Source organism: Lolium rigidum, chromosome 4 (genome assembly GCF_022539505.1).
Source record: "Lolium rigidum isolate FL_2022 chromosome 4, APGP_CSIRO_Lrig_0.1, whole genome shotgun sequence".
In the NCBI taxonomy this organism is placed as follows: Eukaryota; Viridiplantae; Streptophyta; class Magnoliopsida; order Poales; family Poaceae; genus Lolium; species Lolium rigidum.
The window spans coordinates 8,452,485-8,479,569 of NC_061511.1; the positions used below are offsets into that span (position 1 = coordinate 8,452,485).

Here is a 27,085-nt window from a genome sequence, read left to right on the forward strand (position 1 = left end):
GAAGTGGATCTAGGGTTTCCCCTTGCAGCCCGGCCCCACCCCTCCCTCCGCCGCCGGCAGGGCACACCACCGCCTCGTCGTCCATCATGCCGTCACCGAGCCGAGGCCAGGCGCCGCCATCGAGGTTCCCGACGAAAGGGCCGCGCCCTAGCCTGAGGAAGGCGACCCGCGCCCGACCCCCTCGCGCGAGATGATGAATTCCCCGCCGGCGCCGGCGCTGGTCAACCTTTGCGTGACCGCGCCCCCTGGCGGCGGCGAGGAAGGGGAGGGGGAGGGGGGAGGCGGCGGCGGCGCTGTAGAGATCCCTGGGCCGCCACGCGGGGGCGACACGGGAGGGAGGAGTTGGTGGACAACCAGAATATTTCGGGCAAAGAGAACTCAAAAGAACTGACAGCAGCTAATGCACGGATCTAGATGAATTGTTAACCTCAACATGATGCTAACAGCTACTAATACAGATCTGAGATCTGGTATCGATTAGCTTAATCAAAGGTTTTCCGGTCGAGAGTTCGAGATCTCTGTATGTCAACGGATACAGCTAATGCAATTGGGCATCGATCATTTCGGGTTTACTTTGCATAATGTGACATTGTATGGTTGCTGGCTTGAACACCGTGGAGCGCACATGGATGGCACTGCTATACATGGTAGCAAGTGGATTATTTTAGTTCCATCGAACGACTTAGACTCAAAGTTCTGGTCAATCCAACTATAAGCCTAAGGAGAAGAGCATCCATTTCCTACACTGCTACGAGTCTACCACATCCATTCCATACACACAAAAAATTAACCAGTAACCATGGAGGGTGCTCTTGTGAGTGTGGCGACGGGAGCTTTGAAACCAGTGGTGGAGAAGCTGTTCGCTCTACTTGGTGATGAGTACAAGCGGTTCAAGGGGGTGCAGGACAAGATCAGGTTCCTCACCAAGGAGCTCACCACCATACACGTCTTCCTTCTCAAGATGTCGGAGAGGAGGAGGAGGAGGGGGGTCATGATCCGCTGGACAAGGCGTGGATGAAGGAGGTTCGGGAGCTGTCATACGACATGGAGGAGTCCATCGATGACTTCATGCTATGTTAAGCCTGTAGGTTTTGAAGCACTAGAACGATACGATTGGAACTAGTACGTGAACAAGCTAGCTAGCTCTTGCTTAATCGGAACGATCGGAACTTCGCAAACTCAGCGAACAACGGAAACAGGAGAATCGAAAAACGATTTTGGATTGCCTCAGGCACGTATCGTGCCTTGCTTTACTCTTTCTTTTTCTGAAGATTTTCGTTGTTTTACAAGCAGCAGCCTTGCCGTGCTTATATACACGCACAAACCGACCTTGCCGCGCCCAACGCGTCTCCGTACCGGAAACCAACACGACGCAACCCGGAGCTGTTTACAACTTGACATACTCCGGTTTGGACTCCACTTCCTAAAACGAATTTAAACTTACCTAAAGCTAATTCATCTAGGACTCTACTTGGATAGCTACGTATCCTAGAAACAACTAGGTTAATAGCCTTCATTCACCTCTTTAACCTGGTTGCTATGCTTCACTTCATGCACTCCGACTTTCTTCCTCATCTCGATAAACTTCTGCTTCCCGAGGGACTTGGTAAGAATGTCGGCAAGCTGGTCATTGGTGTTCACATGTTGAACTTCAATCATCCCCTCCTCAATGCACTCCCGGATGTAGTGAAACCGGGTGTCTATGTGCTTGCTCCTCTCGTGATGAACCGGGTTCTTGCATAATGAGATGGCAGCTTGGTTGTCGATCTTCAGTGACACCTTCTGCACCTCCTTCTTTGCAAGATCAGCCAGGAGTCTTCTCAGCCACACACCTTGACAAGCCGCTGTGCTCGCCGCTATGTACTCTGCCTCACATGAAGACAGTGCCACCACTTTTTGCTTCTGAGAATTCCAGCTGATAGGATTCTGACCTAGGTAGAATACCATGCCCGACGTGCTCTTTCGATCATCAACATCACCTGCCATGTCGCTGTCTGAATAGCCATGAAGGATCAATCCTTCTTTTCCCTTTTTGTACGTGCAGCCAAGATTGATAGTGCCTTTCACATAGCGCAAGATTTGCTTGACGGCGCTCATGTGTTCAGTCGTGGGGTTCTCCATGAAACGACTCACGATCCCGACTGAATAAGCCAAGTCTGGTCGGGTATGCACCAAATATCCTAGGCTGCCCGCAATACTTCGATACGTTGGGGTGTCCACCGGCGGGTTTGAGCTGATCTTGCTCAACTTGTGACGTTGGTCCATTGGCACTTGTACCGCGTTGCAATCTTCCATGCCGCACTTGTCCGACAACTTGACCGCGTAAGCCGATTGATATAGGGAAATTTCTCTGGAATTTTGCTTCACTTCAATGCCTAAGTAGTAGCTTAGTAATCCAAGATCACTCATGCTAAACTTCTTCATCATTTGCGCCTTGAAAACTTCAATTTCTTGCGCGTTATCTCCGGTTATAATCAGATCATCGATATAAACTCCAACTAGCAGGTTTGAGTCTTTGGAGCTCTTTGTATAGACTGCATGCTCGAGGGGACATCTCTTAAATCCGAGAGAGACCAAACATTGGTCCAACTTTGAGTTCCAAGCTCTTGGCGCTTGCTTCAGTCCATCTAGTGCCTTCTTGAGATTGTAAACTTTCTCTTCTTCGCCTTTCTTCTCATAGCCGATGGGCTGTTCCACGTACACTTCTTCCGTGAGATCACCGTTGAGGAAAGCGGATTTAACATCCATGTGATGAACCTTCCAATCCCCTTGTGCTGCCAAAGCTAGGAGCAGCCTCACGGTCTCGAGTCGAGCAACCGGTGCAAACACCTCCTCATAGTCAACTCCTTGACGTTGTACGTAGCCCTTTGCAACGAGTCTTGCCTTGTGCTTCACAACAGCACCCTGCGTGTCCTTCTTTAACTTGTAAACCCACTTCAAACCAATAGGCTTATGGTTCGGAGGTTGGGTTACCATGGTCCATGTGCCATTGCTCTCAATCGCCTTCATCTCCTCATCCATGGCGTGCTTCCAACTTGGAACTTTGCTTTCCTCTACAAAGTTAGCTGGCTCCTCAATACCGAGCAAACACAGTCCGGAGTACTCGAGCGTGACTGGCTTGGTGTCCTTGTAGATTTTCTTGAGGGTCTTGTAGCGACGTGGACCCGAGGAGTCCGTTGTGGCTTGCGAAGGAGGAGACACAAATTGTGTCTGTGTCGATGCGTTTGAAGAAAGAGGCGTGCTTGGCGCCGGATCATCGACATCCGTGTCGTCGGCGTAGTCGTCGTGACCATGATAGTCATCGTCACTTTGCGCCTCTTGGTGAGCATGATCACTGTGCGCCCCATCATGTGCTCCTTCGCTGCCAAGATCCTCTCCTGTGTCCGCATCATCATCATCGGTGTCCGCATCGTGGCGATCGTGATCACCTTGGTCACCGTGGTTGGGCATATCGCCGAAAATCTGGACATCCTTCCCTGCATCATCACGAATTGGGAAATCAATGGTGGATATGTTACCATTTGAAGCTTCGTCTGCTTCGCCGCTCCAATTCCACGCTTGTTTTTCTTCAAACACAACATCGCGTGAAACACGTAGACGTTTAGTATGTGGGTCATAGAAGCGGTATGCTTTGGTGCCGGAATTCCTCTCGTAGCCGATGAACACCATCTTGGTGCTACGATCAGCAAGCTTTGAGAGGTGAGGCTCCGCCGTCTTCACATGAGCCACGCACCCGAACGTCCGTAGATGTGACACATGTGGCTTACGTCCGTATATAGCTTCATACGGAGTCTTGCCGATAACCGCCTTCGTTGGAGCCATGTTTAGAAGATAGACCGCCGTCATGACGGCTTCACCCCAGAAGGACCCCGGCATGTTCTTGCTCTTGAGTAAGCTCCTTGCCATGTCCACGACGGTTCGATTGCGTCTTTCAACGACCCCGTTCTGCTGTGGCGTATATGGTGCCATGAGGAACCTTTTTATGCCAATCTTCTCACAGTAGTCATTGAACTCGTTTGACATAAATTCTCCGCCACGGTCTGCCCGCAGAGCACGAACCTTGAGCTTGTGTTCCATCTCCGTTGCAGCCTTCAGCTTCTTGAATGCTTCAAATGCTTCATCTTTGGATCGTAAGAGAACCCACATGTATCTCGAGTAGTCATCTACCACAAGGAAAAAAATACTTCTTTCCTCCGTGAGTTGCTGGGGTGATAGGGCCACATAGATCACCGTGGAGCAGCTCAAGTGCAGCACTTGCACGATAGGTAGACACAACAGGGAACGGTATACGGTGTTGTTTTCCAACCAAACACCCATCACATACTCGATTAACATGGTCTATCATTGGCATCCCTGATACCATCTCCATCTTGGACATCTTCTTCAAGGCATGGAAGTTAACATGTCCATATCTAGCATGCCATAACCATGAATCATCATCACTCCTGGCGAGCCAACACTCCGGTTGAGATCGATCAAAGTTAAGGATATAGAGCCTGTTTCGCGTGCGATATACACGCGCTAGGACGTCTCGGAGTCTATCGTAGATTGTCATCACTCCGTCCTCGACTTTCACCTTGCATCCGTTCTCATGAAGTCGCCCAATAGAGATGATGTTGTTCCGAAGCCGTGGGATGTAGTATACTCCGGTTAGTATGCGGTGTTCGCCTGTGAGGCACTCGAATAGGATAGAGCCTTGCCCACAAACCTCGACCATTGAACCATCACCAAATTTACCGAGCCTTCAACACTAAGCTCTAGCTCGAGGAATTTCTCCTTGCATCCCGTCATGTGATTACTAGCGCCGGTGTCTAGATACCATGACATGTTCTGGTTCCCGGATAGCTTTGGTATGACCTTCTTCTCCTGAAGTCGCACCGTCCGGTTTGGTTTTGGAACAATCGTTTGGACGAGATCACAAACCTCGGCCATTAGAAGAGCTGGATCATCGTCTTCCCGCTTTGCCAAGTTTGCCCTCATCTCTCGCTTGTTTGGCTCCGGACATTGCTTTGCATAGTGACCCATCGTATTGCAGTTGTAGCACTTGACCTTGGACATATCCAAGTTCCGTGGCTTTTGCTCGTTAGATCGATCACCTTTGCCACACCCTTGTGGCTTGCCTTTTCCTTTGCCCTTCTCATTGTGCCCGCCACGCTTTGAGTTACTTGATCCTTCTCCATCATGCTTTCCTTTGCTGCTTGGTGCCTCCCAATCAGCGCGTGTATAAAGCAGTTGATCAACACCTCCTCCCTTGCCTTTCCGACTGCCACAAGAATTTTCTTCCCACGTCCGCAAGCGTCCGATCGCCTCCGTCATGGTCATGTTCTCGATATCGGTAAGTTGCTCAAGCGTGCCAATGATATACGTGAACTTATCAGTTACCGAGCTGAAAATTTTTTCCACCACCTCGGCTTCATCAAGCTTTGCACCAAGTGTGCGGATCTCAGCCACCAAAGTGGTGATTCGCATGGCATAGTCGTTCACTGATTCTGTTTCCTCCATCTGCAACTTGTGAAGTTGGGGCTTCAGCACTTGTGCCCGAGCCTTCGTGACGCGATCTTCTCCGACCCTCATCTCCTTGAGTGCTTCCCACGCCTCTCTTGCTGTCTCGAACTCCGCCAATGTCATCAGCACGGAATCTGGAACAGACTGGGCTATGGCGGCCATGGCACCTTCGTCGACCTCGTTGTCAACCTCGTCGTCGGTGATTGCCTGCCACACTCGGAGTTGCCGGATAATAATCTTCATCTTAACCGCCCAAACACCATAGTTGATGTCGGTCAGCTGCGGGTACTGTACAGGGATATTGCGATGCGCCATCACGTTGGCACCACTCGCCCCGCTTGTTGCTGTCTCTGTAGCCTTCTTCAGCGTATTGTCGCCATCCTTGTTCACCTTGGAGTCGCTGGTGTCGCCCATCGCCTTTCTCGCTGCAAGAGCTCCTAGATCGTCGCGACTCTGATACCAAATGTAGGTTTTGAAGCACTAGAACGATATGATTGGAACTAGTACGTGAACAAGCTAGCTAGCTCTTGCTTAATCGGAACGATTGGAACTTCGCAAACTCAGCGAACAACGGAAACAGGAGAATCGAAAAACGATTTTGGATTGCCTCAGGCACGTATCGTGCCTTGCTTTACTCTTTCTTTTTCTGAAGATTTTCGTTGTTTTACAAGCAGCAGCCTTGCCGTGCTTATATACACGCACAGACCGACCTTGCCGCGCCCAACGCGTCTCCGTACCGGAAACCAACACGACGCAACCCGGAGCTGTTTACAACTTGACATACTCCGGTTTGGACTCCACTTCCTAAAACGAATTTAAACTTACCTAAAGCTAATTCATCTAGGACTCTACTTGGATAGCTACGTATCCTAGAAACAACTAGGTTAATAGCCTTCAAAGCCTGATGGCTTCATCAACAAGATCAAGCAATCATTAATTGGGGAATTTAGGGAAGATGAAGACTCGCCGCCAGATCGGAAAAGAGATAGAAGATCTGAAGAAGCAAATCATTGAGGTGAGCAACAGAAATGCAAGGTACAAGCCAAGAAGTGTCATACCCAAGATGAGCAATCTTACTATTGACCCTAGAGCACTTGTTATCTTTGAGCATGCCTCCAAACTAGTTGGAATTGGTGAACCCAAGGCTGAGATAATTAAAATGTTGTAAGAAGATGAACCCTGTGGGTCAGCGCCACAACATTCGAAGGTGGTCTCCATCGTTGGATTTGGAGGAATAGGCAAAACAACCCTCGCGAATCAAGTGTATCAAGAGCTCAAGGCGCAATTCCAGTGCAGCGCTTTCATATCCGTATCTCGGACTCCAGACATGATGAGTATTATAAGAACTATTCTTAGTGAAGTCAGCAATCAAAATTATGTAGACACTGACGCAGGGAGCATCCAACATTTGATCAGGAAGGTCCGTGATTTCCTAACAGACAAAAGGTAATGTATCAATTTTGTTTTAACTAATCATCTTCAAATTATTAAAGAATTAGTTAGATATATTATGTCTAACTAGCTATATGCCCGCGCGTTGCTGCGAAATATTAAAAAAAAAGGTCCCTCGGGAACCTATAGAATTATGCAGAATGCAACACATTTATATCAAGTAGCAAATTGCTACAAACCGTGGAGAAGAGACACATAGCATGCAAATTACACATAAGAAATATTTGCAGATAGATGGTTTGGTTAAGAAGATTGTAGAGTTCTTTGACAGGATCTTGATTTCAATTAGCCATACCAGATGTGTGTTACATATCAGTGCAGCAGTCCCAAGCTCTGGCATGTGCATGCTTGAGAACGTATCCAGTGAAACGGCTGAATCTATGCACCTGCTGTACCCACAGAACAAGGGCCGTTGGATTGAGAATAGATGGACTGGATCTAACCACAAGGTGGGCTATGGTACATTTTACAATCTGGGCCTCGTAGTATTGTACAAACTGTGCAAAAAGGCCTTCCCCGATCCCATCGTCTTCTTCCTCTTGCCTGTTCTCTGGTCACCTAATCTAGATGTGTTCATGGCGATTGGAACATAGCTAGCATAGATTATTTCCAAGAAAAAAAACTTGTGTGTTCTTGCTCCTTCGCGAGGGCTTGCTACATCCAGACACCAGCATCCAGCAAGCAGCAGCCAGCGAAGTTGAGTTCGCCGCACACAGCCATTTCAGAGGGTACGGGCTAGCGATGGTGTTGGTGCTTCAATAGTACCAGATGGCCCAGATCTAGGTACGGGCCAGAGGAGGGAGGTCCAGATTTGGTGTAGGAGAGGTAGTCGATGGCTCAAATCTTGCTACCCCAGCTCGCATGGTATAGAAGATGGTGGAAGAGAGATGTCTCGGTTTAGGGAAGATCTGAGATCCATCAGCTACGCTTGCTAAATTTAGTGACTATCAGTGTTGCTTTGCAAATATGCCTATAGTCCATCCTGTAACAGGATCCGATCCATCTATTCCCAATCCAAAAGCCCACGTTTCATGGTGCAGCGGGTGCATAAGTTGAGCCGTTTCACTGGATACATTCTCGTGCATGCTTGTCTTCTTGACTGATACCAGCTATGCACACGCAGTATTGGACCCCACCCATTGAATTTTGCCGATTGATCTGGTGGAGATGATTTTGGTTGTCGCCGGCGCAACTTGCACAAAATAGAGATGAATTTAGAGTGCTATGCTCCTCCTCTTCTCCAAACTCTGAGCTCGGACAGACCGCACCGGCCACCACTCCATCTCGGGATTCTCGGCATCCCCACGCTCTTCCTCTTCTCTGGTCAATCAATCAAGGGCTGGCTAGCTGTTAGTGTGCCACGCTGTTCTGTTCCCCGAACTCTTGAAGGCGTGCGTGTCTGGGCCGACGCCTTCAGCTTCCGAAGCGGATGGCCTGGACGTCCACGCATACGCCCACAGGCCGGCCGAGCAAGTGCAGCCCCCCGACTCCCCAAGCACGGCAGCATCCTCCAGCGTCGTCTCCCCATGGGAATGGAAACCTGTTTGTCCTGGCGGACCAGATTGCGGTGACCTCGTAGAGCTGCACCTAGCACTTTCGGGTCAATTGGACGCCGGCGAATTTGACGTGTTTCATATGACTGCCGTCGTCGCTGTACGACTCCTATGTTTGTCTGTCGTGTCGACAGTCGCTGCGCCGAGAATCGCTAGATCGCGTTTGGAACAATGGAATTAGATTGTATCTGATGCACTAATCAATCGATGGTTTTTCTTACCTACGAAGGCCGAACCCCCTAGCCTGCTCCATCGGTCTTCCTCCTATCCGCTTCCCACAGTCGACACTCTCACGCGCCGCCATCCTACCTCGCCCGGTTGATCCTCCTCCTCCTCTCGGGTCCCTTTCTCCCACAACCATTAGCCCGCCCCCGCAGCTCCACCTCGATTGGCCACCTCCTTGGTCCTTGCGCGAGCGGCCGGCTGCCGTGTGTCTCTCTCTAGCGCGACGCCGAGGTCAGACGCGCACAAGCTCCGTCGGCCTACAGGTCGCGGCGTTGTGCACCGCCAGGTCGCCACGCCCTACTCCTCCACCTCCCGCGCTGTCTCTCTCCAGCGTGACGCCGAGGTCCCCGCCAGCAAGATCTGGCAGACTCCATCTCCCATCGTGAAGCCGAGGTTCCTGCCAGCAAGATCCGGCGGCCTCCATCTCGCGCGATGCCCGTCGCTGTGCGCCTCTCCCTGCTCCACTTCAACGGTATCTGCGGTCGCTGCTGATTCGGTCGCCGCCGGCCGCGAGTTGCACACACGGGAGATGGATGAAACCGAACAGACTACGGGCTGATTTCTGATTTTCTTAGGGGTTTTTGTGTAAAACGGCAGGACGTACCACAGTCGTTTCGGAATTTAATAGTAAAGATTACTAGTAGTAATTTTCTTAATAGTGATGTTTCAACTCCTTAAGATTAACAACCTTGTATCCCCATTACACCGTCCAATTTTTTTTCGATAAATGATGCTTTATTACTTTTAAAAGCAATTACACCCAGCCTCTCTATAACCAGGATGCACACAGGCTTTTAAATGTTTCAAGTCAAGACTCTGATAAAATAAAACTAGGCGAAATACATATCGAAGCGATGAAACATAAGACGCCTAAGAGGTGGGTGAGCCTTCAATCCATAGACTATGCTGCCACCCATGTAGGGAAAAAGTATCCCTTGCCGCAGCCTCCAACCGTGTACAACCTTCGTAAATAGATCTCGGTTCTCCACTCGCTGAAGAGGTAACCACAAACGGAGAATACATGTACATCTGTAGATAACTTGCAAAAAGGAGCAATTTTTATCGTTAAAAATCTTGTCATTTCTACTTAGCCAAAGCACCCAGCTGCTAGCGCCCCCACCCTAAGAAGCAACTTGAACCTTGAATCGATACCATGAAGCCAATTGCCAAAGACATTGGCCACACTAGTCGGAGGATACAGGCTAGATGCTAGTTGGATGACTGACCATATAGATCTCGCAAATTGACACTGGAAGAAGAGGTGTTTAATAGTTTCGTCTTGTTGACAGAAAACACACCGGGTACTTCCATGCCAGTTTCACTTAACAAGATTGTCTTTGGTGAGGATAACTCCTCGACGAAGATACCATCCAATTTTTTTTATTTTTAATGATATTTTCATCCTTCAAATTTTCTTATTATTATCAACTCGTATATCAGAATGAAGGATCGCATTGTACAATGATTTTACCGAAAGTGTCATCTACATGAAGATTCCACCTAAATTCGTCCGGTTCAGTCGATAGTTTTATATCTCCTAGCCGGTGGATTAGGGAATTCCATGCCAACAGCCTTTGCCCAAGAAAGATCCGTCTGAACGTCACATTCGGAGGTGAGGCAGCCATTACCGTGGCAATGGTATCACTTTTGCGATGAACAATACAATACAAGGCAGGATACTATTCACTTAAGGGTGCATTGCCTAACCAAATGTCTTCCCAGAACCGTATCTGTGCTCCATTCTTGATGGAAAAAGTACCATGGCGGAAAAAGTCATTCTTTGCCGTCATGCGACTATCCCAGAAGTGTGAATCCCCTGGTTTCCAAACCACTTAGGATAACGTCTTTGAGCCAATATATTTTCTCCTAAGAATAGTTTGCCAAATCCCATCCTCGGTAAGAAGCTTAAATAGCCATTACCTATCAGGGATGAATTCTTGACTTTCAAGCCATGAACTCCAAGCCCTCCTTGATTTTTGGGACTACAAACTATGCTCCATTTAACCAGTCGATATTTCTTTTTCCCGCTATCCCCTTGCCAAAAGAATCTGGATTGATAGTAATCGTGATTATACAGAATTCCTTTTGGTACTAGGAAGAAGGATAACATGTACAGCACCATATTTGTCAGTACCGAATTAATGAGTACCAATCTTTCTTCCAAGGACAACAATTTACCCTTCCAACTACTAAGGCGTTTTTGTAATCTTTCTTCCACTATTTTCCATTCCGCGATTGTGAGTCTCCGATAATGAATCAGAATATCCAAATAGCGAATAGGATACTATTCTTGCCCGCAACCAAACAACTCTGCATGTAGAGTCGTATCATTTTGGGCATCACCGAAACAAAACAATTCACTTTTATGAAAATTTATTTTTAGTCCCGACAACTGCTCGAATGCCGCCAAAATTAATTTCAGGTTGCGAGCTTTTTCGAGGTCGTTATCCATAAATAGAATTGTATCATCGGCATATTGAAGGATAGATAAACCCCCGTCGACCAGATGTGGGATCACACCATCAATCTGACCTTCAGACTTGGCCCGCTCTATCAGGATAGCCAGCATACCCGCTACAATGTTAACAACATTGATGACAACGGATCCCCTTGGCGTAACTTTTTTCATGTCTGGAAATAGTGTCCGGTATCATTATTAACCCGGATTGCCACACTTCCTCCATACACAAAATCATTGATCAGAGCGCGTCACTCAGGAGAAAAACCTTTCATCTTAAGAGTTTGCTGTAGGAAAGAACACTTGACCTTATCATACGCCTTTTCAAACTCTAATTTTAAAATAACCCCATGTAATTTCTCGGTATGCATCTCATGTACCATCTCATGCAACACCGCCACTCCATCCAGGATATTTCTTCCTTGCATGAAAGCGGTCTGTGAAGGATGAATAACATGATCCGCAACCGTATTAAGTCTAATAGTGGCCACTTTCATGAAAATCTTGAAACTTACGTTTAAAAGGCAAATAGGTCTATATTGTTGAATCCTTTCCGCCTCATTAACTTTCGGTAACAAAATTACTTCACCAAAATTTAGACGAAATAATTCTATTTATCCCATATGTAGAGCACTAAACAAATCTAGAATTTCTGATTTAATAGTATCCCAAAAGGTTTGATAGAACTCAGCTGGAAAACCATCTGGACCCGGTGCTTTGTTACATTCCATTTGGAAAATTACCTTCTGAACCTCTTCCTCTGAATAAGGTGCAGTCAAAAGGCTATTCAAAAGGCCATTCTCTTCCATAGAAACTTGGGGTATGTCATCTGTTAAGTCCTCGTTTAAAGAAAATGCACTTTCCTCTGGAGGACCAAACATACCTTTATAATAATTCGTAATGTAGGATTTGAGTTGCTCATGGCCTTCAATCAGCCCTTCATCTTGTACCAGAGAGTGAATACGTTATTTCCGATGTCTCCCATTGGCCAAGCCATGGAAATATCGTGTATTTGAGTCTCCTTCCAATATGAATTGGGCTTTGGAACACTGATACCATTTAAGTTCCTCTTCGCGAAGAAGACTCGCTATCTGCGCATTGGACTGACTCTTGACTTCAATCACTTGCGGAGATAGCGGTCTTACCTCCGCAAAAGCCTCTAGCTCATCAATTACCGCTGATAAACGAGCCTTCTCCTTTTTAAGAATACCAGCCATATGGGTGATACGTCTCCAACGTATCTATAATTTCTGATGTTCCATGCTTGTTTTATGACAATACCTACATGTTTTGCTCGCACTTTATAATGATTTTATGCGTTTTCCGGAACTAACCTATTAACAAGATGCCACAGTGCAAGTTCCTGTTTTCTGCTGTTTTTGGTTCCAGAAAGGTTGTTCGGGCAATATTCTCGGAATTCGACGAAACGAAGACCAAACATCCTATTTTTCCCGGGAGGCTCCAGAACACCGAAGCTGAGTCGGAGGAGAGCCAGGGGGCCACCACACATGTGGGCCGCGCGGCCTACACCCTGGCCGCGCCGGCCTGGTGTGGGGCCACCCTGTCGCCCCTCCTGCGTCGCCTCTTCGCCTATTTAAGCCCTTTCGACCTAAAAACGCAAGTACCTCTTGACGAAACTCCGGAAAGACTCCGTGGGCGCCGCCACATCGTGAAACTCCAACTCGGGGGATAGAAGTCTCTGCTCCGGCACCCTGCCGGGACGGGGAATTGCCCCCGAGTCATCTCCACCGCCGTCTCCACCGCCATCTTCACCGTCATCGCTGTCTCCATGATGAGGAGGGAGTAATTCACCCCCGGGCTGAGGGCTCCGCTCGTAGCTATGTGGTTCATCTCTCTCTTTATGTGATCTAGTTGAATATCATCTATGTGCTACTCTAGTGATGTTATTAAAGTAGTCTATTCCTCCCGCACGGTGTAATGGTGATAGTGTGTGCATCGTGTAGTACTTGGCGTGGGTTATGATTGTAATCTCTTGTAGGTTATGAAGTTAACTATTGCTATGATAAGTATTGATGTGATCTATGCCTCCTTCATAGTGTGATGGTGACAGTGTGCATGCTATGTTAGTTCTTAGTGTGATTGTGTTGATCTATCTTGCACTCTAAGGTTATTTAAATATGAACATTGAATATTGTGGAGCTTGTTAACTCCGGCATTGAGGGTTCATGTAATCCTACACAGCTTAGTGGTGTTCATCATCCAACAAGAGGGTGTAGAGTAGTCCTATTATGTGATCATTGTTGAGAGTGTCCACTAGTGAAAGCGGGATCCCTAGGCCTTGCTTCCAAGCATCGAATCTCCGTTTGTTTACTGTTTTGTTGCATGTTTACTCGCTGCCATATTTTATTCAGATTGCTATTACCACTCATACTCATCCATATTACTTGCATCTCACTATCTCTTCGCCGAACTAGTGCACCTTTACATCCGACAAGTGTATTAGGTGTGTTGGGGACACAAGAGACTTCTTGCTTTGTGGTTGCAGGGTTGCTTGAGAGGGATATCTTTGACCTCTTCCTCCCTGAGATCGATAAACCTTGGGTGATCCACTTAAGGGAAACTTGCCGCTGTTCTACAAACCTCTGCTCTTGGAGGCCCAACACTGTCTACAAGAATAGAAGCTCCCGTAGACATCAAGCTATTTTCTGGCGCCGTTGCCGGGGAGGAAAGGTAAAAGGTACTCACACTCCGGATCTCGGCTACTAAGCTATTTTTGCCGTTGTAAGTACTCGAAGCTATTTCCTTTAGATCCTGCAATTGCATCTTTTTGTTTCTTGTTTTACACTAGTAAGGCATAATGGAATACAACTATGAGCTTTTAAATTTATTTCCTAAGTTAAGACATGAATTGTGTGATGCGAAAATTAAAGAACCTATGGAGCCTCAATTGCATGCTAGTAGCAATGTTATTAGTATGAACGCAATCACTGCTAATGCTATGGATAAGTCTAAGCTTGGGGAAGCTAGTTTCTGTGATCTTTTAGCTTCCCATCCTTAGGGGAGAAAATTTGTTCTGATAATGCTTTATCTCCCATATGCGATAACTCTAATGATGCTTGTGATATTTTAAATCCACCTACTGCAAGTACTACTTTCAAGATACCCATGAAAATTATTGAACGTGTTATTAATAACCGCTATGAAGGGGATGGAACTGTCCATCCTGGAGATCATTTACTGTTTTTGCATGAATTATGCGGATTATTCAAGTGTGAAGGTATCTCTATGGATGAAGTAAGGAAGAAGCTATTCTCTTTTTCGCTGTCTGGTAAAGCGGCGCATTGGTATAAATTGTTGAAGAATAGTCATTCTCTTGGTTGGGAGGAAATTGTACCTCTCTTTTATTCTAAATTTTATCCTACTCATGAAGTGCATATTGATAGGAATTACATTTATAACTTTTATCCTCGTGATGGAGAGAGTATTTCTCAAGCGTGGGGGAGATTGAAGTCACTAATGCTCAAATGTCCCATTCATGAGCTCCCCGTAATGTTATTGTTAACAATTTTTATGCGAGGCTTTCAGGACAACACAAGGACTATCTCGGATGCCTGTTCGGAGGGATCTTTCACAAGCAAGGAGGTTGAAGCTAGGTGGGATCTTCTTGATCGGATTGAGGAGAATGCTGAAGGATGGGAGAACAACAAAGGTGAAGAGTCGATATAAATTATGATTATGAATGCATTGAAGCTTTTATGGATACCGATAAATTTCGAGATATGAGTGCTACTTATGGTCTTGACTCTCAAGTTGTTGCAAATCTTTATAAAGCCTTTGCTTCTCATTTTGAATTGCCTAAAAAGAATTTTGATAAGTATCATGAACCTTTTAAAGAGGCTCGCATGAAGGATGAAATTGTTGTTAATGATTGCAATAAGCATGCTCAAACTCCTAAGAATGCTATTTCCTATAAGCATGTTAATTTTTGTGGAATGCATAGACCTTGTGGAATTAATCAAATCAAAGATGAATATTGTATCCATCATATTAATGAAAAAACTAGAAAGTGGGTTAGGGCTCTAGATGATCTTGGTAAAAAAGTTTGTGCCCTCTATCCTTTTATTTGTGAAGTTTTCCATGAAGTGGGTCATTTTAATTTTCAATGCTCCACCAATGAGAATTTGAACCCAATGAGTGCTGCAAATTTGTATTGCGATGATGAAATTACTCCTAATCAGCATGATGAACTCACTTTATTTTTGTGGTGTGAGGAGTTATCAAGGAAAATTTCTTTGTTAGATATTAATGATCTTGATATTGATGATGTCCTCGCATGGGTGTTTTTCTTATTGCATTGATAATAGCCATACAAATACTTACATACAAAATATTTTAGAAGATGACACCTTGCCAAAATATGATAGGACCGCTGTGTGTTTTGAACTAATTAATGAAAAGGAGGAATCCTCCCAAGTTTCTTCTATTGTTTCTGAAAGTAAATCAGGTTATGCGGACAAGCCACCCTTCAAGCCTCTTCCTCCTAAAGAAGGGAACGAGGAGAAGGAGGAGAAGAAGAAGAAGAAGAAGGGAACGAAGAAGAAGAAGAAGAAGAAGAAGAAGGAGAATAAAGAGAAAGAGGTAACGGCATATCCCCGCGTGAATGAGATAACGCTAGGTAACCGTAAGTATGTTGCTCCTAATGATTATTATGATAATGAATCTGAATACAATGATCTTCCTATGCCCTTTACATACATTAGTGATCATGATTTGAATGAGCACACTACTTTTGATATTGCAAATCTCTGGGAAACTAATTCTGAAAATGATGATGATAATAATTGCCATAGTGTCAGTGCTATCCATGCTTCCTCCCATAATGATATAGAAAGCTCTAAGCTTGGGGAAGAGGTGTTTGAAAATCCTTTTGCTACTGATCATTATGTGTTTGATACATCTCCTTCTAATAACAATGATGGTATGGTCACAGATAAACCGACTGTGAAAGATAACTATTCTATTTCTTATGATGACACTCGTGCCTCCGACCTTTAATGATTATTATAAAGAATGCTATGATATAGGTTATAACTATCCTTATGAAACTTGTCATAGTCATGATTGGATTACCAAAAACAATTCCCTTAATATGCAACTTGTTTACCATGTTCAAATTCTTGATAATAATCTTGCTCCAATTACTATTAATGAGAAGAACTATTCTTATGCCAAAATCAATGATACTTCTATACATATGAGCCATGATAAGAATGTTTTAAGTGATGGGTATATTGTGGATTTCATTAATGATGCTACTGAAAGTTATTATGAGAGAGGGAAACATGGTTATATGCATCTTAATAATATTAAGTTTCCCTCTTTATGTTGAGAATCTTGAAGTTACTCGTGTTTTATCCTCTTATGCTTGTCACTTTGTTCTTCATGAATTCATTTGTGTACAAGATTCTTTTGCATAGGAAGTGGGGTAGACTTAAATGTGTTTTGAATTTGCTTCTTGATACTCTCTTTTTGCTTTAAATACTATTTCTTGCGAGTGCATCATAAAAACTGCTGAGCCCATCTTAATGGCTATAAAGAAAGAACTTCTTGGGAGATAACCAATGTGTTTATTTTGCTACAGTAATTTTATTTTGTATTTGAGTCTTGGAAGTTGTTACTACTGTAGCAACCTCTCCTTATCTTATTTTATTGCATTGTTGAGCCAAGTAAAGTCTTTGATAGTAAGGTTCATACTAGATTTGGATTACTGCGCAGAAACAGATTTCTTGCTGTCACGAATCTGGGCCTAATTCTCTCTACGTAACTCAGAAAATTATGCCGATTTACGTGAGTGATCCTCAGATATGTATGCAACTTTCATTCAATTTGAGCATTTTCATTTGAGCAAGTCTGGTGCCTCAATAAAATTCGTCTTTACGGATTGTTCTGTTTTGACAGATTCTGCCTTTTATTTCGCATTGCTTCTTTTGCTATGTTGGATGGATTTCTTTGTTCCATTGACTTCCAGTAGCTTTGGGCAATGTCCAGAAGTGTTAAGAATGATTGTGTCACCTCTGAACATGTGAATTTTTATTATGCACTAACCCTCTAATGAGTTTGTTTCGAGTTTGGTGTGGAGGAAGTTTTCAAGGGTCAAGAGAGGAGGATGATATACTATGATCAAGAAGAGTGAAAAGTCTAAGCTTGGGGATGCCCCGGTGGTTCACCCCTGCATATTTCAAGAAGACTCAAGCATCTAAGCTTGGGGATGCCCAAGGCATCCCCTTCTTCATCGACAAATTATCAGGTTCCTTCTCTTGAAACTATATTTTTATTCGGCCACATCTTATGTACTTTACTTGGAGCGTCTTTGTGCTTTTATTTTCGTTTATTATCTTAGTTCTCTGAATAAATTCATGCTTGTGTGGGAGAGAGACACGCTCCGCTGGTTCATATGAACACATGTGTTCTTAGCTTTTAATGTTCATGGCGAGGGTTGAAACTGCTTCGTTCATTGTTATTTGGTTGGAAACAGAAAATGCTACATGTAGTAATTGGTAAAATGTCTTGGATAATTTGATACTTGGCAATTGTTGTGCTCATGTTTAAGCTCTTGCATCATATACTTTGCACCCATTAATGAAGAAATACATAGAGCTTGCTAAAATTTGGTTTGCATATTTGGTCTCTCTAAAGTCTAGATAATTTCTAGTATTGAGTTTTGAACAACAAGGAAGACGGTGTAGAGTCTTATAATGTTTTCAATATGTCTTTTATGTGAGTTTTGCTGCACCGGTTCATCCTTGTGTTTGTTTCAAATAACCTTGCTAGGCTAAACCTTGTATCGAGAGGGAATACTTCTGATGCATCCAAAATCCTTGAGCCAACCACTATGCCATTTGTGTCCACCATACCTACCTACTACATGCTATTTCTCCGCCATTCCAAAGTAAATAACATGGCTACCTTTAAATTTCCATCATTCGCCTTTGCAATATATAGCTCATGGGACAAATAGCCTAAAAACTATTGTGGTATTGAATATGTACTTATGCACTTTATCTCTTATTAAGTTGCTTGTTGTGCGATAACCATGTTTTCTGGGACGCCATCAACTACTCTTTGTTGAATATCATGTGAGTTGCTATGCATGTCCGTCTTGTCTCGAAGTAAGGGAGATCTACCACTTTAATGGTTAGAGCATGCATATTGTTAGAGAAGAACATTGGGCCGCTAACTAAAGCCATGAATCATGGTGGAAGTTTCAGTTTTGGACATATATCCTCAATCTCATATGAGAATACTAACTGTTGCTACATGCTTATGCATTAAAGAGGAGTCCATTATCTGTTGTCTATGTTGTCCCGGTATGGATGTCTAAGTTGAGAATAATCAAAAGCGAGAAATCCAAAATGCGAGCTTTCTCCTTAGACCTTTGTACGAGCGGCATAGAGGTACCCCTTTGTGACACTTGGTTAAAACATGTGTACTGCGATGATCCCGGTAGTCTAAGCTAATTAGGACAAGGTGCGGGCACTATTAGTATACTATGCATGAGGCTTGCAACTTGTAAGATATAATTTGCAAGATACATATGCTTTATTACTACCGTTGACAAAATTGTTTCATGTTTTCAAAACCAAAGCTCTAGCACAAAAATATCAATCGATGCTTCCCTCGTCAAAGGGCCATTCTTATACTTTTATGTTGAGTCAGTTCACCTATTTCTCTCCATCTCAAGAAGCAAACACTTGTGTGAACTGTGCATTGATTCTTACATACTTGCATATTGCATTTGTTATATTACTCTATGTTGACAATTATCCATGAGATATACATGTTACAAGTTGAAAGCAACCGCTGAAACTTAATCTTCCTTTGTGTTGCTTCAATACCTTTACTTTGATTTATTGCTTTATGAGCTAACTCTTATGCAAGACTTATTGATGCTTGTCTTTAAGTACTATTCATGAAAAGTCTTTGCTTTATGATTCAATTGTTTAGTCATTGCATTAACATTGTTTCGAATCGCTGCATTCATCTCATATGTTTTACAATAGTATGATTAAGATTATGTTGGTAGCATGTCACTTTAGAAATTATCTTTTTATCGTTTACCTACTCGAGGACGAGTAGGAACTAAGCTTGGGGATGCTGATACGTCTCCAACGTATCTATAATTTCTGATGTTCCATGCTTGTTTTATGACAATACCTACATGTTTTGCTCGCACTTTATAATGATTTTATGCGTTTTCCGGAACTAACCTATTAACAAGATGCCACAAGTGCAAGTTCCTCGTTTTCTCGCTGTTTTTGGTTCCAGAAAGGCTGTTCGGGCAATATTCTCGGAATTCGGCGAAACGAAGACCAAACATCCTATTTTTCCCGGGAGGCTCCAGAACACCGAAGGGGAGTCGGAGGAGAGCCAGGGGGCCACCACACATGTGGGCCGCGCGGCCTACACCATGGCCGCGCCGACCTGGTGTGGGGCCACCCTGTCGCCCCTCCTGCGCCGCCTCTTCGCCTATTTAAGCCCTTTCGACCTAAAAACGCAGTACCTCTTGACGAAACTCCGAGAAAGACTCCGGGGCGCCGCCACATCGCGAAACTCCAATTCGGGGGACAGAAGTCTCTGTTCCGGCACACCGCCGGGACGGGGAATTGCCCCCGGAGTCATCTCCACCGCCGTCTCCACCGCCATCTTCACCGCCATCGCTGTCTCCATGATGAGGAGGGAGTAATTCACCCCGGGGCTGAGGGCTCCGCTGTAGCTATGTGGTTCATCTCTCTCTTTATGTGATCTAGTTGAATATCATCTATGTGCTACTCTAGTGATGTTATTAAAGTAGTCTATTCCTCCTGCACGGTGTAATGGTGATAATGTGTGCATCGTGTAGTACTTGGCGTGGGTTATGATTGTAATCTCTTGTAGGTTATGAAGTTAACTATTGCTATGATAAGTATTGATGTGATCTATGCCTCCTTCATAGTGTGATGGTGATAGTGTGCATGCTATGTTAGTTCTTGGTGTGATTGTGTTGATCTATCTTGCACTCTAAGGTTATTTAAATATGAACATTGAATATTGTGGAGCTTGTTAACTCCGGCATTGAGGGTTCATGTAATCCTACACAGTTAGTGGTGTTCATCATCCAACAAGAGGGTGTAGAGTAGTCCTATTATGTGATCATTGTTGAGAGTGTCCACTAGTGAAAGCGGGATCCCTAGGCCTTGCTTCCAAGCATCGAATCTCCGTTTGTTTACTGTTTTGTTGCATGTTTACTCGCTGCCATATTTTATTCAGATTGCTATTACCACTCATACTCATCCATATTACTTGCATCTCACTATCTCTTCGCCGAACTAGTGCACCTTTACATCTGACAAGTGTATTAGGTGTGTTGGGGACACAAGAGACTTCTTGCTTTGTGGTTGCAGGGTTGCTTGAGAGGGATATCTTTGACCTCTTCCTCCTTGAGATCGATAAACCTTGGGTGATCCACTTAAGGGAAACTTGCTGCTGTTTTACAAACCTCTGCTCTTGGAGGCCCAACACTGTCTACAAGAATAGAAGCTCCCGTAGACATCAATGGGCAGCCCAACTAGAGAGATGTTTGCGCATTGCCTGCATCTTATTATTCCATCTCAAAATTGGAGTGCTACCCGAGAACGGTCTCTCCCAAACCGTCCTAACCATTTCATGGAACCCTCTCGGTGTAGCCAGCCAAGTTCAAACTTGAACGGCCGTTTACAAACAGGTCGGGGATTCCCAGTAGTTTGGAGGATAGGAGCATGGTCAGAAAATTTTTCGATACGTTTTAGTGCACGGACTGACACCATAGGGTATTTATCTTCGCAATCGGTATCCATCAACACGCGATCTAGTTTTTCGTACGTGGGTTCAGTCAAGCTGTTAGACCAAGTAAATTATCGACCGGACATAAAAACATCTCTTAAGTCTAAGCTACCAATGACAGCATTAAACAAAAAAAGGCCAATGTCCATATAAATGGCCTTTGCTTTTCTCGTGAGGAAATTTTAGCAAATTAAAATCCCCTCCGATCAAAATCGGATGGGGGTTATCTTTTGCTAGATTTACCAACTCTTGTAAAAAGTCACCCTTAAAAGTGTCTTGGACGGCACCATGCACATCGACCAGACTCCAAATGAAACCATCAGCTTTATTCTGAATGTCGAGTTTAATATGATACTCTCCATCAGAACTAGCTAAGACAGTCATGGTGTCTATGCGGACGCCGAGTAATATGCCCCCCGACCTACCACGAGGCGGGCGAGAAAACCACTGAAAGTTAATCCCCCCTGATAATCGGTCGAGAAAACTTTGTGAGGAATTCCACCTACCCGTCTCCGATATAAAATCCGAATCAAAATCTCTACAACAAGCGGCACTGTGAGAATTCTTAGTCAAGTGACCAAGACCTCTGCTATTCCGAAACATACCATTCACCGAGAAACTTTTTTAGATTTGTTACCCTTGCCATATCTACGAGACTTCTTTTTAGCCGAAGATCGAGAACCACATGCAGACACCTTTAGATCATACAATGAACTAAGCTCTGAGTGTTCCAAATCAACTTCTGTAATATTCCCAACTATAGCCGAGAGAAGCTGACCATCTAGGATGTCATCATCTTCATCATCGTCTAGAATGGGAGTTTCAAGCCTAGTGGAAACTTTCAGAACAACTGTTAAACGTTCATGCTCCATCCGTCTAAACACACCGAAACCAAAATCTCATCTGACCTAGTACCCATCGAAACACCTAGACTACTCAAATTCGAAGAAATACGAGAATCCGAAAAAGACGTAAACGAATTGACTGGTTGTTTAATACCTGCCGTGTCGAGGTTCTTCTCCGCCTTGCGTCGCATGGCTCTCCGCATCACGTCCTCGTTAGTGACCCCCGTCCCATCCTCAGCAAGTGCGTACCTCCCACTCCTCCTCACCATTGGCTGAACAACAGGTGCGGGACAAGCAGAAGGAGGCTGCTGCAAGATGGAGAACGGTGAGGGAGAACTCGAGCGTGGTGAAGACGTTGTCGAGGCGGGCGTAGAGACCTCCGAAGCAGGGGTAGTTGGCGGTGAAGCCCCCTGCAACGGGATAGGCCACGGCGCAGATACTCCCCTAGGCAAGGAGGGCGTCGACGTCTGCATGCTGACGCCTCCGTCCGCCCCAGGAGAAGCGGTGTAGCTCCCCTCCCCAGCGTGGCCGTCCGCCTGTGGAGGCGGTACCGCCAGGGCCGGCTGCCCTGTCTCTAGCTCCTCGCGGCGCCGGGGCCCAGCGTGACCCTCCGCTTGTGGAGGCAGCAGTGCCGGGGCCGGCTGCCCTGCCTCCAGATCCTCACAGCTCCTGGGCTGTGGCGGCTGCCCTGCCTCCAGAACTGAAGAGGCTATCGCCAGCGGCTGCAGGCCCGGCCCCTGCACCTCCCTGGACCTCAGCGGTGGTAGAGACGACGCCACCGGCTGCAGCCCCGGCCCCTGCACCTCCTTGGAACTCGGCGGTGGTGGTGATGACGCCGCCGGCTACGCCACCGTCATAGGTGGCTCGTCGAGACCGTGCACCAACTCCGTCTGTGTTGATGTAGAAAACGGAGTCGGTACATCTTGCGGCGTAGTCGGCGGCGTGGTCAACGAAGAGGCCGAAGAAAAAGGACGGGTGCGTCCTTGCATGAAAGTCCGAACCCGAGACGGTGAAGAAGCCCTTGAAGAAACTGGGGGAGAAGTGACTAGATGAGGCGACTCAGACCTGGCCCGAGCCACAATCTCCCGCCCTCTGGCTATCAACGGCGAATGGTTAAACGGGGTCAACGCCACCTGAGTAACCGGCGCCGCTGCGGCTCCAGAAGAGTGTGTAGGAGGGTGACCATCAACATCCATGTGAGCTGTGTCCGGTGCAACATCCGCCGCAGAATCATCAAATCTCTACTCAAAACCGTGGGAAGCAGCATCATCATCATCGTCCTTCTAGAAAAAAGGACGGAACCGAGGATCTGGCTTATACCCAACCGCATCTCCCTGAAAACGAAACTTGTAGCCATTGAGGTGCAAACGATCTATCACCTCCAAGCATGGCGGTCTGTCACCATCCTTATCTTTCTCCAAAGCTGCTAAGTCTGTCATGGCCACAAGAACTCGAACAATCCCTTGGGCTCCGAAGGGTATATAAATCTACATCTAGAGTGGATCCAATAAGAGTACCCACAGCCCATAGACCTAAGAAGTGTCGCACGGAATCAGGTACACCATCGACATGCACCCACACAGGCTCCATAACAAACTCCAGGGTGACATCTTGATGTGCCCATGAAGTAACTAACGCATGTGCATTTAGCTTTACTGAATTTTCATTGTGCCATAAATTTTTTGGAAGCGTCTTTAAAATTATGGTTTGTTGCTCAATTCTCGTGTATTCTGTCAAGATAAGATTCGTACTTGTGGCTATGTTATCATCTCTTGTTTATACTATTGGCTAATGGCTATATATATGCTACCAATCGTGTACCTAGTCCAAGTGTACCCAGAGTTGGTCCGTGTGTACGATTATTTCCTGTTGCCAAGACATGTTTTTAACTGCTGATTATCCCTCTGATTTCTGTAACATGCCATAGAAACACACGTGAATCAAAGCTACCTTTTTATTTTTCTTGATTGGATACACTTTATAGTAAGGCCACACTAATATCACTCATACCCGCAAAAAAAAATCACTCATAACTCATGTGCAGATACTTTATTGTAGTTGATGATATATGGAGCGTGGAAGCATGGGAAGACATTAAGCATGCATTCCCTATGATGACTGGAGGCAGCAGAATAATCACCACTTCCCGCCTTAAAGATGTTGCTCATCATTCCATGACTGTGTCTATGATACAAGACCTCTTGATATGGTGCACTCAAGACAATTGTTACGTAGAAGATTATTCAAACCCGAAGAAGATTTCCCTTTAGATCTCAAAGATGTTTCGACTGAAATCTTGAAAACATGCGATGGATTACCTCTGGCAATCATTGCAATATCTGGTTTGTTGGCCAGCAAAAAAAATAGTCAAAATACAGAAGATGAATGGAACCAAATGAACATTTCAATAGGTTGTGCACTTGAGCGAAATCGTAGTGTTGAAGGAATGATGAAGATACTATCACTTAGTTACTTTGACCTTCCTACTCATCTCAAAACTTGTCTACTTTATTTGAGTATATTTCCAGAAGATGCTGTTATTAACAAGGATGAACTGATTGTGAGATGGATTGCTGAAGGATTCATTTATCCACAAGACAAATATTCATCGTACGAGTTCGGAGAGATGTGTTTCAATGAGCTTGTCAACGGAAGTCTAATTCAACCTGAGAAGTCAAACATCGGTTTTATCATTGGTTGTCGAGTTCATGACACCATTCTTGATTACATCATATCAAAGTCAAGTGAACAGAACTTTGTTACTTTAGCTAGTTTTGCCAATCACTGGTAGAAAAAGAGGCTTCCGTCCAGCCCCATTAGTCGCGAAAATATAGGAACCGCGACTAATGGAGTCTTTAGTCGCGGTTCGGGAGACGAACCGCGACCAAAGGCCAGGGCCTAGGGCGCTCGGTGGCCAGCTGGTGGACGGTAGGAACCGCGACTAAAGGTGCCCGAAGGCCTTTAGTCGCGGTTGGCCAGGCCAACCGCGACTAAAGCCCCACCCCTATATATACCGTTCAGTCCACTGCACTTAGCCATTTGGTGCCACTTCTCTTCACAAACTTCACAAGGGGGTGTTAGGTTTGCTTTTGGCTCCTCTTATGCACACAAAGTGTTTGATGAAATGCCCCAAGAGCATGAAACAAACATGATATGAAGTGTCGGAGCCACACTTGAGCTTCCTCATTCATTTTTTCCTCCTCGATCGCGGTTAGCAACTTGAACCTTTCATATGTGTCATTGATAAAAAAATGTATGTGTGTAGTTCATTGTTTAATTTCTATTGTTTGTAGCTAGTTAGTTTAACAAATGCATGATGGTTAATTATATATTTTATATTATAATAATGCAGATGAATCGGTAATGGATGTACGGTAACCGACTCTCCGGCGAGTTCACTACGGGTTTGAAAGATTTCCTCGTAGTGGCTAATGCGAACAAGAAGAAGGGTTTTGTTATCTGTCCATGTGTTGACTGTAAGAATCGGAAGGGTTACTCTTCCTCAAGAGAAGTTCACTCGCACCTGCTTCGGCATGGTTTCATGCCAAGCTATAATTGTTGGACCAAGCATGGAGAAAGAGGGGTTATAATGGAAGAAGATGAAGAAGGGGATGATTTCATCGATGAAAACTATCTTGATCCTTTCGGTGATACTTTCATGGAGGATGCTGAAGGTGAAGGGGAAGGTGAAGAAGAGGCACGTGATGAGCCCGTTGATGATCTTGGTCGGACCATTGCTGATGCACGGAGACGCTGCAAAACTGAAAAGGAGAGGGAGAATTTGGATCGCATGTTAGAGGATCACAAAAAGTCGCTGTACCCTGGATGCGATAATGGTCTGAAAAAGCTGGGCTGCACACTGGATTTGCTGAAATGGAAGGCACAGGAAGGTGTAGCTGACTCAGGATTTGAAAACTTGCTGAAAATGTTGAAGAATATGTTTCCAAAGAATAACGAGTTGCCCACCAGTACGTACGAAGCAAAGAAGGTTGTCTGCCCTCTAGGTTTAGAGGTTCTGAAGATACATGCATGCATCAACGACTGCATCCTCTACCGTGGTGAATACGAGAATTTGAATGAATGTCCGGTATGCACTGCATTGCGTTATAAGATCAGAGGCGATGACCCTGGTGACGATGTTGAGGGCGAGAAACCCATGAAGAGGGTTCCCGCCAAGGTGATGTGGTATGCTCCTATAATACCACGGTTGAAACGTCTGTTCAGGAACAAAGAGCATGCCAAGTTGTGGCGATGGCACAAAGAGGACCGTAAGTTGGACGGGGAGTTGAGACACCCCGCAGATGGAACGCAATGGAGAAAGATCGACAGAGAGTTCAAAGATTTTGCAGCTGACGCAAGGAACATAAGATTTGGTCTAAGTACGGATGGCATGAATCCTTTTGGCGAGCAGAGCTCCAGCCATAGCACCTGGCCCGTGACTCTATGCATCTACAACCTTCCTCCTTGGTTGTGCATGAAGCGAAAGTTCATTATGATGCCAGTGCTCATCCAAGGTCCGAAGCAACCCGGCAACGACATCGATGTGTACCTAAGGCCATTAGTTGATGAACTTTTACAGTTGTGGGGCAGACCTGGTGTCCGTGTGTGAGATGAGCACAAAGAAGAGGAATTTGACCTACGAGCGTTGCTTTTCGTAACCATCAACGATTGGCCTGCTCTTAGTAACCTTTCGGGACTGTCAAATAAGGGATACAATGCATGCACGCACTGCTTACATGAGACTGAAAGTGTACATTTGCCAAATTGTAAGAAGAACGTGTACCTTGGGCATCGTCGATTTCTTCCGAAAATTCATCCACTAAGAAAGAAAGGCAAGCATTACAACGGCAAGGCAGATCACCGGCCGAAGCCTGCGGAACGCACTGGTGCTGAGGTATTTGATATGGTCAAGGATTTGAAAGTCATCTTTGGAAAGGGTCCTGGCGGACAATCAGTTCCGAAGGGAGCCGACGGGCACGCACCCATGTGGAAGAAGAAATCTATATTCCGGGAGCTAGAATATTGGAAAGTCCTAGATGTCCGCTCCGCAATCGACGTGATGCATGTTACGAAGAATATTTGTGTGAACCTCCTAAGCTTCTTGGGCGTGTATGGGAAGACAAATGATACAAAGGAAGCACGGCAGGACCAAGCAATGTTTGAAAGACCCCGATGACCGGCATCCGGAATGGTTTCAAGGTCATGCCGGCCTACGCTCCGACCAAAGA

The 27,085-nt window shown here is 45.3% G+C and overlaps 1 pseudogene; it reads left to right on the top strand.

The window, feature by feature from the left end:
• Positions 1-799: 799 nt before the first annotated feature.
• On the top strand, positions 800-24,648 carry LOC124646655 (annotated as a pseudogene).
• Positions 24,649-27,085: the final 2,437 nt, after the last annotated feature.